Source organism: Ruditapes philippinarum, unplaced genomic scaffold, assembly GCF_026571515.1.
Source record: "Ruditapes philippinarum isolate M1 unplaced genomic scaffold, ASM2657151v2 ctg2447_1_1_1_1, whole genome shotgun sequence".
In the NCBI taxonomy this organism is placed as follows: domain Eukaryota; kingdom Metazoa; phylum Mollusca; class Bivalvia; order Venerida; family Veneridae; genus Ruditapes; species Ruditapes philippinarum.
The window spans coordinates 29,049-49,799 of record NW_026852757.1 but is presented as its reverse complement, the minus strand read 5'-3'; positions in this window follow the sequence as shown (position 1 = coordinate 49,799).

Genomic DNA, 20,751 nt, shown 5'->3' with positions numbered 1-20,751 from the left:
GGTATAACCAATAATGGGTTCAGAAAGTGCCGCCTATATTGTTCTGATTTGTTTGTGTTTACTTTTCATATATTTAGATGTCACACGTAAATCTTAACAATTCTTGTTTGTTTGTTTGTTTTTGTTTTTTTTTTTGCAAAATTTCAAACCATTTAAAAATTTAGAGCAAGTCTAAACGGATTGAAATTGTATTACCTAAAAATCCCAAGGTTTGATTGCCGGTCCTTGTGGAATGTTCCATACAAGGCTAAGTATAACATATCAATTTGCCTCAAATAAATAATTCGATGATACCATTTGGACATATTGTCCAATGATTTACTGCTGTTTGATTAAACAAATCGAGAGCTCACAATATGATTGAAATGTTATTCAAATATGTATGAGTTTTCCGCATTCCGTGCTTTCAATCTTTACTACTTCACAAATTAAAATCAATAAAATAAATACTTACTGTTTTTTATAATATTTATCAATATATACTTCCAAAGATAAACGAAGCTTGCTATATTTCTGAATAAAATACAATTGATAAGCGGGAAATAGAGATTCATTGGTATGTGTTTACATAGAAAATAAATTGATGTTTAACATATAAAGTCGTAATGTAAACGTTCATCGCATTATATTTCAAGCTCTCTTTATGCCAGAGGGTGCCTTTTAAGGGTTTAGACATCAAATTGCACCCATCTTATATCACTGCATGATCCTAAGAGGCGATTAAATGAGTTCAAATTTGCTGATGTTTCTCAATTCAAAATTTTATCATTTTTTCAATTTAGCCCTGTGCTACAGGTCGTTGACGGTAGCTTGTATTTCCAGCATCTTGCACGAACAGGCTTGATAACACCGGCATTAAACATTCTCAATCTTTCTGTTTTAGGGTGCTCTTTAGGGATTCTGTTTTTCTCTTTTCTTTATTATGATTAATCTAATGAATATTCTTATAAGCTGCTGTGACACCTTTCACTTTCAGAGTAGTTGCAGAACTCGTTTCAAGCCTGCATGCAAGCAAAGATTGTGAGCATGACGTATTATATCTGCTATTTCTGTCAAAAACATCTTGCATAGCAAAATACTACAACTAATTAATTCAAAATTTAAAATTAAACATTTCAAAATGTGTAATACCACCAAATGGAAATGTGTTTCAAACTCGAATTTATAGTTTGACAGCTCTTTATCTGACATTAATTTAAATACATTTGTACAACTTTAGAGAAAGCTGACACTGCGTCTATGACACATTATTTATCAAACTGCGAGTAATGACGAACCAATCCTGTAACATTTTCAATTTAAATGCCTGTATACTCTTGATTAAAATAAATTTTAACATTAAATGCTATTATTATATATTTTTCTTCATAAGTGTGACTTAGAATTTGTCCATTAAAGTGTGAAACCACTCCATATATCATTTTCAATAGAACCTTTAACAAGTTTGAGGAAAACGTTTTATTACTTTATAAAAAGTAAAAAGATTCACATTCAAGAAATACTTTAACATACTATAAAAATTAATGACTTATGTTACTGAATGTAATTGCCACCACAGTTCTACTGCATGACTAACGCAGGAAGGATTCTTTTTGCATAATTTAACCCATATTTACTTAGCAATATTTTCCCGTTTAATACATGGTTGAAAGTAGCATGAATCTGGAACCATTCTGCTTTAAAATGTACTTTGACATCACCACCTTAAACATGCTGCTTATTTAATTCAATCTGAAACTGTGAACAAACGTCACCTGATAAAGTGGTCAACCTGATAAATAGTCACCAAAAGAGTGATTGTAGTTTGCCATTTGTCCGGAGACAATTTCATATTCCGAATTGTGTGTCACGCAATGTGTGTGGGTTAATGTTATAATTGATGATATATTGTAGTAAAATACTTAAAAAAATAATTGTTTAATATTTATTCCTGAACAAATTCTGTAACCCATTTCACTTTCATTTTGTTAATCATATAATTTATCAATTTATCTATTAATATTGACTCTTTATTTAGTTCTTATTATCAGCATAAGGACTTTAAGCCATACAATATATCTACGAATGCCATCAAATCAGATTTGCTTCTTTAGTTTTTAAAAGTCCGCGACGTCTGTCCATGAACATTATTAACTTAACCAAGCATGCAACAATTTTAATATTACCGTTCTTAAAAATGCAATGTCCATGTTAAACTTTTTTACTCCTTAAATATATTGACTTTATCTAGTAATCAGGTTCACTAATTCATTGAGATAAAGAAGGATTAAGTAAAATCAGCAAATATCGTTAAGCATTCTCATCAGTAGGCATGCACCATGTAAATATTGACTGAACTATACTTATAGGTAAAACGTTCACAACTGATTAACTCACACACGAATCAGTATTATCTAAATGCAAGGGTGACATTTATTGGCCCTTTTTGTCTTCTTTTATGGGGTTGAACTAGTAAATAATGGTTTAAAATCTGGAGATATGTAATGAAAAGGATTGAATAATTGCTTATAAAGAATTGATATATAAAATCGTTTTGACCTATAGGATTTGTATTGTTTAACATAAAAAAGATAGAAACGAAGTTGAAATCCCCTGTGAAAACTAGAACATTGTTTAAGAGATGAAAAGGATACACTTGATTGTATTTATTCAAGAAGAAAACAGAACGTATCCTTTTGTTCCTTACATATCATAAACACAATTTAATCTTCCATACTGAAGGGACAAGCAAAGAAAAGCTTAATTTTATTTCACATTTTCTTCGGTAAAATACCTTATTCTAAGATATCATCAATTGACATCAATTTCTATTATTTCTGAGAGTTTTGCGAACATTAATATTTTAGTCTATCTTCTTTCGTCTTCGTCTTCTGCGTTTCTTCTTCTTCTTCATTATATATATTTTTTTAATTTAATTCTTAATGATGTTGTTTTTCAATACTTTAATTCTATTATATTATTTTATTCAATTTTAATCCAGTGGCAAGAATGTTGAGACAGTTTCGCATAGCTTACTATTGATAAAATTAGTTTTATAACAACTATTTTAAAACTAAATCGCATTAATTTATTATTATTTTGTGACAATTTGTAATAAACATGATATCGTCCGTAATAATTGTCTTGAGATATGTTCAGCAAGAAATATTCTTAGTTAAAGATGTTTTATGTTTGCAAGAAAACAATTATGGACGTAGATAATCGTTCTATACTTTTCATTCATAGCGTCATCATGTCTAGCCGGTTATCTAATAAGAAGTTACGAAATCAATTATTGTAATGGGAACAAATATATGCCATTAAACAAACCATTGGCGACAGATAACATTCGTGCTTATCTTATAAAATAAGGTCCCACGCCAACAATCAGTATTACAAACGATTTTTGTTAATATAGATGTGATTTGACAACTTATTAATTGTTTTTGTATCTTTTTGGGTCCAATATGAATTATAATAAAAACTGAAAAGAGCAACTTATTGTGTTTTTCATACGTAAATAAATAGTTTCTCCAATTATACTTGTGATGCACAATGAAGAATTAAATAAATCACTAAAGGGATTTAGATATAAATTTGTCACTCGTCAAGCAAGAACATAGGCAAATTCATGTGAGTTGTCCAAAAGATCAGTCTCACACGGTTGTTTTAAGTGTCCGTTTATTTGACTGGGTTTTCCTGATCTTTAAGCTGTGAACAAGGGTGCTATTTCTTTACTTTATGCCTGAATAATTCTTTTCACCCTATGCTATCCAGGCAAAGATCAATATTAGATGCACATGCATAATTCTATTTAATGTCATTCCAGAGTAACAAAATTAAGTTAATTTATTTATATTAATATCTCACACTGAAGAACTTTTTTCCATGTTTTATAACTCGACATCGTCTTTTAGTACGACTTCAAAAAGAATATGTAATGTCAATTCCTAAAACAAAACAGTTGTGGTAATCAACGCAATGTATTCCATTTGAAGTAACAAGCAAGATCGAGAAAAATTTGCATAGAACATAAGTTATTTGTGCATAAATACACGTTCTACAAGTATAGTCATATCTTCCTCTTTCCCGTGAATATGTTATCGCAAAATGTTAATCTTCTATTTTGACCAAATAATATTGTGTCTGAATACTAGATGCATTTTAAAAATATAAAGTTATAAATATAAAATATAAGTTTACCTTATACTAGCAAGTAGTAGTGTATGTGTAATTTAGAAAAAAATATTTGTAGAACACCTCTGTATCATGCCGTCGTAGACGTTCTCTTCTGTTAACTTTCTATTCACCATTATTAGTGTTAATACTGTCAAAGACATTGGCAATTTTCAGCTAATAAGCTTACGGAAGGTCATAGGTTCTACCTACTCAGCTGTCCGCTCGAGTCAAAACAATACTTGAAGATACACCTCGTGAACATTGTGTTCCGCATGTAAATTCAAATAATGAGACCTTTATATTATCGATATGAGGTCAATCAAAACAAAAAGTTATATAGATTTTAGTTAAAGATAATGATAAATACAATTTTCAGTTGCTTCAAGGACCAGTAGTCATTTTCTTAAACATACGAATAGCACAGACAGTCAGAGAAAAGAGAACGCAAGTTTATTTGCATGCCCTGTCTAGAACAAGGACACAAAGATTTTTTGGCAGATATGAGTCCATACATTTTTATATGTGACAACAATTGATATATCGTTTATGCTAAGTATCCTATAGATAAGCTATTGAATTGATTTGAAAGATTTTCAGTCGGAAGTGATTCGATAAGAGAATTAGCTTTTTCTATATATTCTCCTGAGAAATCCGCTAAAACTCATTTACCAATAAGAACACGTTCTTCTGTCAAATCCTAGAAATGAAAGTATTGCTAAGATTGTCTGATGTTCGACATGTTTAGACTGTAACATTTCCTTGTAGAAGTAATTCCCCAAGCACAATTGCTTCATTTTTTGTGAAAGTTTTGTGGTAAGTGTTTTTGTGGTTTATAAAAAAGTAAAAAAAAATCTTAAATAAAAAAGATGTATTAACTAACCTTGTATAAGCTAATTTCCTAGATATTCAAAAGACTACACCTAATATATTTGGAATAAGACTAACCGAGTATTGAAATGATGTTGACAGTGGTAAATCTTTCATTAAAATGTAAACTCGCCAATATTATAATCGTTACCGATTATACCGTTAGCAACCCGTAATGAGACCATTAACGCATGTATCAAAGGAGATGTAATCGTGTTTATTTCCTATCCTACAGTTCCAATCACCTATTAACATGACCTTACCAAAATCTTCGAAGTAAGCAACATCATTTAAAAAAAATCAAACAAATTGTCCTGATATACTTGAGTAATAGGTGACTCTTCCGGCCATACGTATAAAGCACACAAATAAACATCATCATTTAAACAAAAATAACTGTTATCCAACTTTTACCGTAAAATAGTGTCATAGTTAATTTTTACAATTTTTACACCATCTTTAATCAAATCACTTATATAGATTACAATACCTCCGCTATCTCTTTTGGCTCTCTTGTTTCAAAATTTTCTATAAAAAATTAACGCAAAATACCCATCAATATTTATATCAGAGTCACTTTCAGATAAACAAACAATGTCATGGTTTTTAATCAAGTTCAAAAAGTCCTGGTCGGTGATTTTCTCATCTGTTAATCCATTGCAACTCCAGGTAATAATTTTCAGCACATTCTTTAGGAAATCCTATTTATGTTGTACTGGCTTCCCGTCGATATACACGGTGTCGTAAGACAAACACGCTCGCTTGCCCGCGTCTCTAGCGGAACGAAGCTGTGGCACCAATTTGCGTCGTTTCTCTGCTACTTCTGTTGGATACTGCTCTTTAACAAAAAAAATGAAGTACCTTTCAAGCAATGACCCTGTTTGCGCACGGTTTCTCAATCCTTAAAACTAGCAAATTTACAAATAATAACCCTGTTTCGACGCCTATAGGGGTCTGCCTCCTGTACACCAGTGCAATAACAATTGCATTTACCAAGTCCTGTGCTAACTTCAGCTTCTCAACCATGAAGTTTCGAATTTTGAACTCAGTATCCAGTGCCTGTTCGTTAAGAAATTCCTCTATCCCACCAAAAATGATATTGTAACGCATACTCTGAGATTGAAGATATGTTAGATCGTTACGCATTTCAGAATTTGTTTTGGATAGTTGATCTAATTCGGACTGCTGCTTACCATCAATAAATTCTAGATTTTCAACAGTGTACTCAATAGCACTCACCCTCTCTGTTACAATTTTCTGAGTTTCATTCAATTTTGTCCAAAGCTTGTTTAGATCCCTTTCAAAAGTATCAACCTTCTTTTCCAAAACTGTTAATGGTTTTTTCCATATGACATATTTTATTTGAAATGGACTGACACAATGTATATAAATCAGCATTACTTTGACCGCTCCCGCCGCCGATGGAGTTACTAGACATGTTTATATAACTCAGAGTACCTCCATCTTGTACTGAATCGATATTTTTTGTAGATACATCAAAAACATAATCAAATCAAATCAAAATCAAATACATGTATACTAGGCATTGTACTTTATTGCATGTAACCTTCTTGTGGTGAAAATTCCTCACGTTTAAAGCCTGCTGCAACAAGATCATAATGAGACATATTTTTCTAATGTGACAGAACATTTTATATGTGACTGAACGGTATAAACAAGTTGTAAGTAGGAAACGTATTTTGATTGATGAACATAATCAAACATATACAGCAGTTCCTTTTACATCAAAATTTAAGCAATATTTCTGCATGGGATAACTTAAAAATGGCGTCATAAATATACCATTGCCATCCTGTCTACAGCAACAATAAGAATTCGATTGAAAAATGCAATGCAATTTGAGTTCCTTTCATGGATATCTCATTATTTCTTTGTCAACATCAAATGTTAAAATAACTTTTCTTATAAACAGTAAAAGTTGTCGGTAACAATAAATGGTGACAATCATTTTTAAATAAACAAACTATGTTTTTTTCCGTTAATGAAATGAAATTTAAATCATACATTGTATTAGCTGCAACTGTGTCGCACATGTTAAAAAGGCGAGAAAGAAGTCAAAATAACTTGACTGTATTTCAAATAATTCTGTATAGAAGTAATCCTTGCATGATTTAATTTTCAAACAATCGTTTCTGGACCTTTTCATATCTTTCTTTTCATATGATAATAAAAATGTTAGTGGCTCATTTTTTTTGTATTTTGAGATAACATTTTCAATAGAATTATCCGATGTCAAAGCTTAGCAACACATTACAAAATGTTAAACAGGTGAAGGCTTGAAATAAAGTCAGTTATATTATAAGTAAATACATATATAAATAAGAAAAATAGAAAATGAAATCAACAATGAAATAGCACTATGGAATTTATGCAACTGTGAGTAGGAATTCAAAGCTGTTGAAATATATAACTGCCGAAAATAACGCAACGGCTTTTAATTCACATTGACATGTAAGTCTGATTTTGTACTGTCTTTCTGTCAACACTATAGTTTCAGTTTTGAAATCTTAATTATATTTAATCTTGTTGCACGAAAACAAATGACATAAAGCCTGTGTCATACTATTTGAGAAAGTTTCTCGGTAATTGCATGTTCAGTTATCGTGCCTTTTTATTGTGAAAGATATTTTATATTCAATAACATGTCAGGTAGAGGCTATCAAAGTATTAAAGTTACATTAAATAAATTTCATAAAAAAAGAAATATTGATATTTCATTAATAAATTGGGTTTCATATCGACTCCGGATCTTATTTTGGTGTCCAGACAACCAGAATGGGTTTAATGATTATTTTTTCTGAACCCAAGGCATAGTGCACCGTGAAGCTTAAACGGTTAAAGTGTGTTTGCGCAAGAAAATCTTATATTTGCAGTGTTTCGGATAGCAACTATAACACCGTAACGTAGCGCATACACGAGCTGATTATAGTCATCATTTGCATGTTAAAATTCGTATACGAACTTTAGTGTTACCGTGGGTTTTTCCAATTAAAATCCTAATTTATGAACATTTTTTATGAGACTTACAACGATACTGTCAAAAAAGTTAATAAAACTGTAGAATGCTTGGTTTTTAGGCCGACGGCAAAAATAGTTTTACATATTTATTTAATGTAGCTTTAATGTTATATCATATGTTTGAATGTTGCTTTTATCACAAATAATTACGAAATCAAGAACATTCACTTTACCTTAGGCAATGATGTTGTACATTATCACTGGTAAGTTTGGAAACCAAACATAATCAATAACTAGTTTAGAAATTATTGAATTGACAATGACTTTATCTTACAGAATTTTATTAGTTATTCATAACAAAAACTATTTTTTCTCTCAACTGTCATAAAATTAAATGAGAAAAAATACGGCGCTCCTGTGTAATGATATAATAAATGGTTAACTGTTATAAAAAGCGACAATATATATAAAGGATTATGCCAATACGCATATTAGTTTGGGATAATGTTTCTATTTCAGGAATTCAAATCAACTTTTGCAAATTTGCATCATTCCTTACATCGACATCCGACAAATAACGTATAAAGGAAATATGACTTCTCAATTGAAAATGAAAAGTGTGTTTACAACATGGTAACTTTGAAAGATAATAAGATTTTAAAAGACGCTAGATGTACGTGATACTTTACATTGTAAAATTGAGAAAATGTCATTTTTATTTCAAATCCTCATTTTCTAGCCGTTTGATAAATTAGTTACACGTTTTATAATAAATATAGCCAATATTATTTCATTTACATTACTCTGATATTTTATTAAGTCAAAAAGTACGTTAAATACATGTTTCTTGTTTTAATTGATAAAAGTTGTCTCAAGTTTCTACCGAGTTGTACGAAATACAAATTTCGTATTATTGTCAAATACTTTCATTCAATTTTTTGATGAAAGCAAAACGAAAAGCACACTGATACTAAATTGCCAGGTTCCATAGCGAGTCATGGGTTATGTAAATCTTTGAATCGTTTGTAAATCCTTTCTATAGACGTAGGCTTATATCATTACCATCTCTAATTTTGAATGTGTCATTTTATTAATATCGTATTAATGCCAGCCTTAAATGGTCGAAATCATCTTTCAAATTTTAATCATTTTTTATTACCTGCAAATTTTATTTTGTCCTTAATTGTGATATCGATAATCAGTGTTTTCAAGCAAATATAATTATATAATTTATATTTATCTATACTTTAGACACTACCGAATGACCATTAATATAAGCTGTGGAGAGGGTAATTAACAGATAAAATCTTTTGTATATTAATACTGTAAATGTTTATTGTCTGCCATACATATAAGTTAAAATACATCCTGAATGTATAATTTTATCCTTAATGTTTTCAAAACGAATTGTATGAAACTCATTTCAAACAATAGTCATTATGAAAGAATCTTAGTCAATATAAAACCTTGCAATTTTATTGTTCATGTTATTATGTAAAAATGCCTGCATATACTACCTGTATAATTAAAAACTATTTCACAAAAAAAGAAAACAGTTCCTGTAACTCATGTTCTGAGATTACTTAAAACATCATTGAATCAAATGTGTCAAAATTCGGCTAGCATATACATGTATTATTAAATTTCAAGATTTCTATTTATCTTTTAAATGCAACAATTTAAAGTATTGCTAGCATTTTATTTGTCATCTTTATTTTCGGTGTGAAATTAATTTAAGATTTAAATGAATGTGTTTAAAAATTTAAATTAATTCGTTTACTTGATTAAAATCATGTGAAATCAATCCTTAGATGTTGTAATTAAATTGTCATTTAAGCATTTGCAATAAACTTAAATTTAAATAATATTGATATGAAAGAGTATCCTTTATGTCAATACTTAAAGGTCGAACAAATCAATGTTTCAAATTTGCAATATTTCTATTTGTAACAAAATACCCTGGACGTCATGCCATTGCTAGAAGAACAATGCTTGTTATGGGTATCTTTTTGTAAAGGACCCTTTAAAAGTCCCCAGCTGTTAATATTGTAAATTATTAGATACTCGTTTTTCCCGATGGCATGAAGAAAATAAATACAAAATAATAAATTAATGAAATTACATAGTGATCATGAAACCTGGTATAATAATGAATAACAGTTCTAAAGAATAATAATGTCTGAAGTAGCAAAACAAGCCTGTATGGCGTCGATTCTTTAAAATCAATCGTTTGTGGTGCAAGTTATATAATAACATTTACTTTGATCAGTACAGAGTGTGATAATATTTCATTATACGCTCTTAGTTGATTGATATGATAATCAATTTATCTCCAAAAAACTCATTAACAATGTTCAATTGGGCAATAAACGAAATTTTCAATACAATCATATCCTTTTCATCATTAAAACAAAATTCCTTCAGCAAATTTTCCATCAAATAGTTTCATTACTTAATTTCATATTTGAACATTGCATCTTTTTGTTTGAACTGTCAATGTTCTAAAACCGCAATTTCCAAGGACAGAGAATGAGTTGAAAACAATTGCAACTACATTTTGAAATTATCAACATGATAAGGCGATTGTCCTTGAAATGTACTTAACTCGTTTGTTTGAATGTATCAAATCAACTAAGCACACACATTTCGAATATAATTTTATATATTCCTGTAAACATACTTAAAAAGATATTCTTTAAATTATTTAGTTCATGTTACAATTGAACGGAAGGTAAGATATCATATCGCCAACAACTTAAATGTTAGAAAATAGATAATTGCACGATTTGCCATTTGAATTGAATATACTACTTTTTCGAACAACACTTCGCTTACACTCTCTTACAAAAAAGTATTATAATTTTAAGGACTATTTTACTGTTATGTTTCAAATGTACTAGACAAGCAGGTATCGATAAGTCAATATTAAAATGTAAAATACGGCGACATTATTGCCTTTTTATATGTGAATCAATTAAAATTACACTATTATATTTGAGCAACATAAACTGTAACGTTTCTCCACATTTGTTTTTAATTTAATTTTATCAACAATTCTCCATTTTGGAATAAATTTTAAAAACACGACTTTTATGGTACAAAACAATTTAAAAAGAATCACCTCAGCAGATGCCACTTTTTGAAATTCTGTCATGTATCAAAAAGAATATGAACAGTATTTAACACATTAAGCAATTAAGATTATTAAGTTAGCGATAATTACTCTAACTAACAAGTTTGTTGTTTTTTAAATATAGTTACAAGTATAAGTTTTTTGTTATCACCGTGAACAATATTAACTAAATTAAATATGGTATCTTTACTTGTATTCTGTAGCAAATTATTTGCCTTTATTATCTTGATATTTAAATTGCTCTTATGTTATGCCTAAACCTAAATCAAATTATAACATATTGTGCATATAAATCAAATTTGATTCAATTTAAGTTTATAACTATTAATTAGATATGATTAAGCTGAAATTGTAAATAACATTCATTGAAAAGCGAAATTTTAATTGCTTTTACATATCTACTGATAAAAATGATTGAAGATTTATTTCTTTGTCGTGTAATCTGAAATTGATGATTGAAAAAATGTTATTATTTCATAATAACAAAAACAAAACTATGATTATTTAAGCATATTGCATTGTTTTTCGTATGTAAGTGTATCTTGAAAAACACACACTTTGTTTTTATCGCAAAAACAAATGCAATAACAGCTTTGAACAGGAAAAACCTTGCGACACCTCTCGGACCGAATTTTTAAATCTAAACTATCAAAAGTTATAGAATGTATCTGATCTTTCTACATTTGAATTACGGACAAAAATACACGTCGGGAAACCCACTCATAAGGAGAATTTCTGTGTGTTGAAGCTGTAAGGACAAATAGATAGAATAAACGATTATATATCATCAATTATAGATGCGTCCTTCAGGAATCAACACTTTCGCACACGACTCAATACCTGTTTATAGCACTTTAAGATGTTTCTTTTTTATTGCCTCAAATAAATTATACGATGATGCCATTTGGATATGTATTCACCGATGATTTATTACTGTTTGATAAACCAAAATCGGAAGCTCAATATGATTGAAACTTTATCCCTAAGTGATGAGCTTTGCAGATTACGTTCGTTCAATCTTAACTACTTCAAGTATTAAAATAAAAATAATAAATATTTTACTTGCTCATATTATTTAACAAAACATCCTTGCGAAAAAAAAGCGAAACCTGCTACATTTCTGATAAGGAAAAACATAAAAATATAAAAAACAGCAATAAGAGATTTATTCGTATGGGTCTACATGGAAAATTATGGTGTTGAACGTACAAGATGTACATCGTTTATATATAAAGCTCTCCTTGTGGCTGAGGGGATGCTTTTCACAGTTGGGCATCAGAGTTGCGGCCACCGTTTATATCTGCGTGACCGTAAGAGGCGATTAAATGAGTCCTATTTTCCGTATGTTTCTAATTCGAAATGTCATCATTTTTTTATTTTCAATTTAGGTCGGTGTTAGGGCTCGTTGACGGTAACTTGCAACAGACGTCCATTCAACATTCTCTATGTTGCAGTTTTGTGTGCTCTTTAGGGATTATGTTTTCACTCCTCTTTATTATTATTAATCTAATAAATATTCTTACAGTCTGTTGTAACAAGTGTGACTTTCAGAGAATTTGCAGAACTCATTCCATGCAACAAAAGTAACCATTACGTAGTATATTTCCTATTTCTGACAAAAAACAACAAAACAACAACAACAAAAAAAAACATTTCAAAATGTGTGTATATTACTACACGGAAATGTGTTTCAAATTCAAATTTATCGTTTGTCAGCTCCCTATATGACAGAAATTGGAGTGTAATTTTAGATACAGCTGACACTGCGTTTTTGACACATTAATCATATTAGGTTATCTAACCCTAGTAATGATATGACCTTAAACATACTATGAACAGTCTCAATCGAACCGAACCTGCAAAGTTTTTAATTTAGAAGCATGTATACTCTTGGTTGAAATTGCATTGACATTTTATAAATATTATTATATTTTTTTCTTAGTTGTTATTTTAGATGCTTTTGTTTTTTTAAAGTGTGAAAATCTCTTCGTATATCTTTTCTAATAGCGCATTTATTCCTAAATTTTAAATTGTTATGCTATAGAAATGGTAGTTGGTCAATTTAAAGCTGAATGACTCTGAATTATTCATAATATTTTAGAACAAGACAAGTTTAAGCAAAAATGTTCTTTTTTAGATACAAATACACACTACTCAAGAAATACCTTACATACTACAAAAATGAATGACTTTATTTGCAGACTGAGTATTTGTCACTATATTTCTACTGCGTGAATAATGCATTATTTGTTATTTTATATTTTGACCTATTTCACTTGACAATATTTTACTTTTTAATATATTTGTAATAGTTATAGTATATAAAACGAGTTAGTTACGAGGATATAACACTGGCTGGGGCCGTCTATGAACACTAAAAACTAAACCGAGCATGCAACATTTTTAATATTTCCGTTCTTTGAAGATTAAGGTGAAAATGCGATGTCCATGTCATACTTATTTTAATGCCGTAAATATGTTGACTATATTTAATCAAATTCACTGTGTCATTTAGCTAATTATAAGTAAAATATTATTTCTGGACATAAGGGCAGCAAATATCGTTTAAAATTCTCAACAGTACGTATGCGCTATGTAAATGTTGACTAAACTATACTTGTAGGTAAAACGTTCACAAATGATTAACTCATACACAAATCAGTATTATCTTGATACAAGGGTGACATTTATTGCCGCTCTTTGTCTTCTTTAATGGGGTTGAACTAGTAAATAATGGCTTAAAATCTGGAGTGATGTAATGGAAAGGATTTGATAATCGCTTATAAAGGATTGCTACATAAACACCTTTTTGGTCCATAGGAATTGCATTTTTTAACAGAAGAAAAATATAGGAACGAAGCTAAAATCCCCTGTGAAAACTAGAGCATTGATAAAGAAATGAAAAGGGTACATTTGGCTTAGAGTGAATTCATTGGATTTATTCAAGAAGAAAACAGAACGCATTCTATTGTTCTTATCATATCTTTAACAGAATTTAATCTTCTATACTGGAGAGACAAGCAAAGAAAAGCCACATTTTCTTTTGTAAAATACCATATTCTAAGATAGCATCAATTGACATACAATTATTATTATTTCTGAGTTTTTGCAAATTTTATTTTCTTTTAGTATTTCTTCTTTCATCCTCGTCTCTTCTTCTTCTTCATTAATTATTTTATTTAATCGTTACTGTTGTTTGAATCGTTGTTATTACCAATAGTTTAATTGTATATTATTTTATCCTATTTTAATATATTGGCAAGAATAGTTGAAATTGTTTCTGCATAGCTTACCATTGATAAATTCAGTTCAACAACAGGTATTTTATAACTAAATCGCATTTATTTGTTCTTAACTTGCTATGACTTGTAATAAACATGATAATGTCTGTAATAATTGTCTAAGGATAAGTTTAGCAAGAGGTATTCCTAGAAAATGATGTTATAAGTTTGCAAGAAAACAATTCTGGATGTAGAGAATCGTTATACACTTTTTATTCTTAGCGTCCTCGAGTCTAACCGGTTATCTTACAAGAACTTACGGAATCAATTATTGTAATGGAAATAAATATATGCCATTAAACAAACCATTGGCGACAGATAACATTCGTGCTTATCTTATTAAATAAGCGTCCCACGCCAACAATCAGTATTAAAAACGATTTTGCTAATATAGATGTGATATGACAAGTTTATAATTATTTTTGTATATTTCCGGGTTCAACAATTATTATTATATAAACTGAAAAGACCAACTCATTGTGACATTCATATGTAAATAAATAGTTTATCAAATAACACTTGTGATTCACTATTTAGAATTAAATAAATCACTAAAGGGGATGAAACTTAAATTTGTCACTTGTTAATTCAAGATTAACAAAGTTTAGTTGATAAATTAATATGAATAGCTTACGCTACGAGTAATATGAACTTCTATTCATTTGTTAAAACTCGACATCGTCTTTTATTACGACTTCAAAAAGAATACGTAATATCTATTCCTAAAACGAAACAGTCGTGGTAATAAAAGCAATGTATTCCATTTGAAGCAACAAGCCAGATACGGATCGTTACTTGACATGCAAACATTAAAATATCCAGAACGAGACAAATTTGCGTAGAACATAAGTTATTTGTGCATATTAAATACACGTTCTACAAGTATAATCATGTGTTCCTCTTTACCGTGAATATGTATGCGCCAAATTCCAATCTTCTAATTTGACCAAATAACATTGTGTCTGAAAACTAGATGCATTTTAAAAATATATTTAAGTTCACCTAATACTAGCAAGTAAAAGTGTCTGTGTAGTTTGAAAAAAAAAATGTAGAACACCTCTGTATCATGCCGTCGTAGACGCTCTCCTTAATTAACTTGCCACTCACCGCTTTTAGTGTGAAAACTGTCACAGGTTTTGGCCAGTTTCAGCGTATAAGCTTACGAAGGTCATAGATTCTACCTACTGAGGTGTCCGATCGAGTTAAAAAACTATACTGGGAGATGCACCTGATGAACATTGTGTTCCGAAAGTAAAATCGCAATAAGACCTTTATAGTATCGATATGACGTCATACAAAACAAAAAAGTTATATACATTTTAATTAAAGATAATGATAAATACAAATATCAGTTGCTTAAAGGACCATTAATCAACTTCTCAAACATACCAATTGCACAGCCAGTCAGAGAATAGAGAAACGTGAGTTTATTTGCATGTCCTGTCTAAAACAAGGAAACACACATTTTTGGCTGATATGAGTCCATACATTTTTATATGTGACAACACTTAATATATCGTTTATGCTAAGTACCCTACAGATCGGCTATAGAATAGAGTGAAGAAGTCTCAGTATTGTTATCTTGACTATATTGTGATGATTGTTTTCTATTTGAAAGATTATATCTTTATTAATGCTGTCGATACAATAAAGCGACGTCATCGACTTTGAAGACTTATGACGTCCTTTTTCAGCAATAAAATAAATAATTTCTACATATTAAATATAATAGATCCTTTATAATATTATCTCATTAATATATTTTCATATCGCAAAACAGGCAAACGATCATTTGTTTTACATCTGTCTGTCTCTCTTTGTGCAAAGTGTAAAATTAGACCGAAGAACATGCTTTCTAATTGTTATTATTGGTATTCCTTCATCCGAGCAACACACTTATCAAACAAATGCATATTTCTTGGAGGCACAGTGACTTTTATTCCTATATTGGTACAAACAATCAACAACAAAAAACAGCTTCTTTGTAGGAGCAAATATTTTGGTGTTCTTATGGTACAGTATTAACTTTTATAAGTGATCGGCATGTTTTAAACAAAAGTACTTTATGTTAATTTTAAGTTTTAAATTTGAACAATATAATCATCATAAATATTCTTGTAAAAGAGTATTTAATTATCAATCATATTAAACATTTAGTGTAAGTATATCATAATTTCAAGATGTTTTTCGTATTTTAAGAGCTTTAGAAATATATTTCATTTTAAAAATTCTCAGTCGGAAGTGTTTCAACAAGAGAATTAGCTTTGCCCTGTATATTCTCCTCGGAAATCCGCTAAAATTCATTTACCAGTAAGGACACATTCTTTTGTCAAATCATACAAATGAAAGTATTGCTTAGACTGTGTGATGTTTGACATATGTAGAATGTAATTCATATGTCACATGCATTCATCATTTGGGAAATTTGCCAAAAAAAGATACTCTGTTACGTAACATTTCCTTGTCGAAGTAATTCCCCAAGCACAATGGTTTCAATTTTCGTGAAAGTTTCGTGATAAGTGTTTTTGTGGCTTATAAAAAATAAATAAATTCTTACATAAAAAGGACGTATGAACAAACCTTGCATAAGCTTCTTTCCTAAATATTCTTAAGATTACACGAACTATATATATATGGAATTTGACTAACCGAGTATAAAATGATGTGGACAGTGGTATATTTTTTCACAATGTTGTTAAATTAAGCCTGTCACCTATAAAACATCCAAACATGTACATCAAAAGATCTATAGACTTTCAATATCTTAAGACTTATACTCAAATGCCAAATGTAATTGATTTACTTTGGAGAAGGAATAATATCAGTTAATTGCTGTACGTCAAGAAATCATTGCGTTAATGATAATTACGAAAATGAGAGGTATAAAACTTTAAAACACGCAGATTAGATGGGTAACACATAAACAAAGGTAAAAAATAATGGGTTTGTTTGTTTGTTTAATTAGGTTTTACGTCACATCGACAAATTATAGGACATATGGCGACGTCCCAGCTTTACTGGTAGAGGAAGACATCAGGTGCCCTTCCGTGTATTATTTCAGGCACGAACGGGCACCTGAGTAGAACCACCGACGGTCCGTAAGCAAGATTGACAGCTTCCTCACATGAAATAATCCAAAGTCTCTGTCGGGATTCGAACCCACAGCGGTGAGGGGCAAGTGGTTTGAAGTCAACGACCTTAACCACTCGGCCACAGACGCCCCAATGACGTTAAAAGTGAGGAACGTTACACATCTTATGATGTTACATTTCGTCATGGAATGCCACAATAAGTATTTATGAAACAAGTGAAAAATAAATAAAAGCATAACACAATGCGGACATTTAAACATTGTGCGAAGTCTACGTTCACATAATAATGATAATAATATTTATGGTGATACTTTAAATGACCAGCCTACAGTTGTATACTTTTCATATATCACTGGATATCTTCTTATTAACCTGCTGCAAAATTATTATAAGCCTTTGTCTTCATTATAAAGTCATCATCATATTGTCTTAAATATATATAATAACTGATACCCAAATCCACTCTCCCATTACCTGCTCATGATGTTAATCGCTTCTGACCCTTTTTCTTATCCTTCGTTTCAATTGATACTTCAAAATGTTGCTGGCTCAATTGTATTTTCAAAATATCATGTTCAATAGTGTAAGAATTTTCCGATGTAAAACCAGGTAAAAGAATTACAAAATATTCGGCAGGGTAAGGCTTGAAATAAAGTCAGTTTATTATATAATAAGCATTTAGTGAAGGCATACATAAATAAGAAAAAAATGAAATAGTACCATGGAATATATGTAACTGTGAGAAGGAATTCATAGCTGTTGAAATATATAACTATCGCAAATAAAGAAACGGCTTTTAATTGGCCTTGAAATGTATGTCTAAGATTGTATTGTTTTTCTGTCAGCATTATAGTTTCAGTTCTGAAATCTTAATAAGCTTTTATCGTGTTGCACGAAAACAAATGTCAAAAAGTCTGTGTCATAGTGTTGGTAATTGCATGTTCAGTAATGGTGCCTTTTTATTATTAAAGATATTTTATGTATTCAATAACATATCAGGTAGAAGCTATTAATATTGTAACACATGTTTGAATGTTGGTTTTGTTATAAATGATTTAGATACTTAGAACATTCACTTTACCTTAGGCACTGATGTATATTAACACCGGTAAGTTTGAAAACCAATTATAATCAATAACTAGTTTAGAAATAATTCAATTGACAACGGCGTTTTCTAACATAATTTTATCTGTTATTCATCACAGAAAATGATTTGTTTCTGTCAACTGTCATAAGATGTACAAGTAAAATGGTTTCCTGCGGTGAACATTTTAATGATATAAAGATATTTCATTTAACTATTTTTCAAACATTTTTTTGGGGGGGGGGGGTAAATAAACGTTTGTATCAGGAATATAGTTGACAATAATCGATTCAATATAGAAGAAAGGTATTTGGAAACTGGTGACCGTTGAAAGAACATAAAACCAATTATTTCTTTTTTTAGAAAATGATTAAATAGGGGCCTACCATTAAAAATTTTTTTATGAATAATTCCGAGCAAAAAATAAATTAAGTAAACACACAAGTTTACGCAGAAATATCTCTATTTATTATTAATGGCAGATGCCACTACGAATAATTTAATTTTATAGATTTTTCTGTTTTAAACAATTTTATTGTTTGAGCCAGGTAAAATTTGAGATAGATATTAAGGAAACATTGATAATTTTCAAACACATCATTCAAGTTTTTCCACCTTAAACGGTAAAATAATTAAAGAAAAAATTAGAAATATCACGTAATAGTTTTTTGTTCTCAGTTAGGTATAATTCGGACTAATTCCCTAACAGGTGAATCCGTAACGTACCGGCTAACGGTATTTAGCTGGGTTTTCGAAAAGGTCAATTAACCAATCATGTACGGTTTACAGATCACATTCTCCTCCATGTACCGAAAACAGGTCACGTGCTCCTCCATGCCTCAAAAGTTAAACGCGTACCAATACCCTGCGGTCTCCAGACCGCAGGGAATTAAGAACTAAAACCTCGCTCCTGTGTAATGATATGATAAATGGTCAAAATGTTGTAAAAAGCGACAATTTTATAAAGGATTATGCCAATACGTAGTACGGAAGCGTATCAGGGCCTACAGTTGGTGAGATGTTTTGCGCTATGTCGACTTATTTTTATTCGCATTGATAAGATGTTTTTTCTTTTCTCAATAAAATGTACTGACAAAGATGAGAAACTGTTAGGGCATTGCGACTGAATTTTTCTCTATATGCTTTTAAGCTTTTGTCTCTTAGACAAAAATCTTGTTCGAAACTTCTTGATTCACGACTTGCTGAAATATTAAGTAAGACGCAAAGACGTTACTCGCATTGACAAATAGCTCACGTAATTCAAAAAGTTTTTTTGCAATGATTAAAAACTTCTACGTATTACGTATAAATCTTAACGTCTTCAAGGAATGTTTTATGTATTACGTATTAATCATAACGTCTTCATTGAATGTATTTGGTCAAAACGAGAAGAAACAAGTTGACATGACGTGAAACATTTAGATAAGTGGAGGCCCTGATAAGCTTTCGTAAATACGCATTGGGATCATGTTTCTATTTCGGGAATTCAAATTTACTTTTGTAGAATGGCATCATTCCTTATATCGACATCCGACAGATAACGTAAGGAAAATATGATTACTCAATCGAAAATGAAAAGTGTGTTTATTACATGGTAACATTGAAAGATGAAAAGATTTTAAAAGACGCTAGAAGTACCTGATACTTTACATTGTAAAATTGAGTAAATGTCATTTTCATTTTCTACCTGTTTGATGAATTATTTACACGTTTAATACTAAATATATACAATTTTATATAAATGGATCAAGGAAAGTATCCTTAATATATTTGAGTCGACATGTTGCCCTACCTTATGTCAGCAGCAAACAACTTTTTAGTATATCTTCAATTCGAATGCAAAAGATTTTGTGTTCATATACGTAAGTATTTTAAATAATACCAACAATAGAGTTGTTTTTTAAAAATAGTTTGTAACAAAACAAACTACTTTTACTTACCTGCTATTTTTACGTTATAACTAACTGACTCTATCTTAAATCGAATCAATGAAATTGTTGTTTTCCATGTCAGTTTTTATACAGGTCATTGCTTTTTTTAATTGAAAAGATTTTGTTCCAAAGCAATATTTTTCGGCTAAGACCTTTTTCTTGGTAATATGTTTGATGCACCAGACGTGCCGCCTTAACTAATTGACACAGTACTTTCCATTATAGC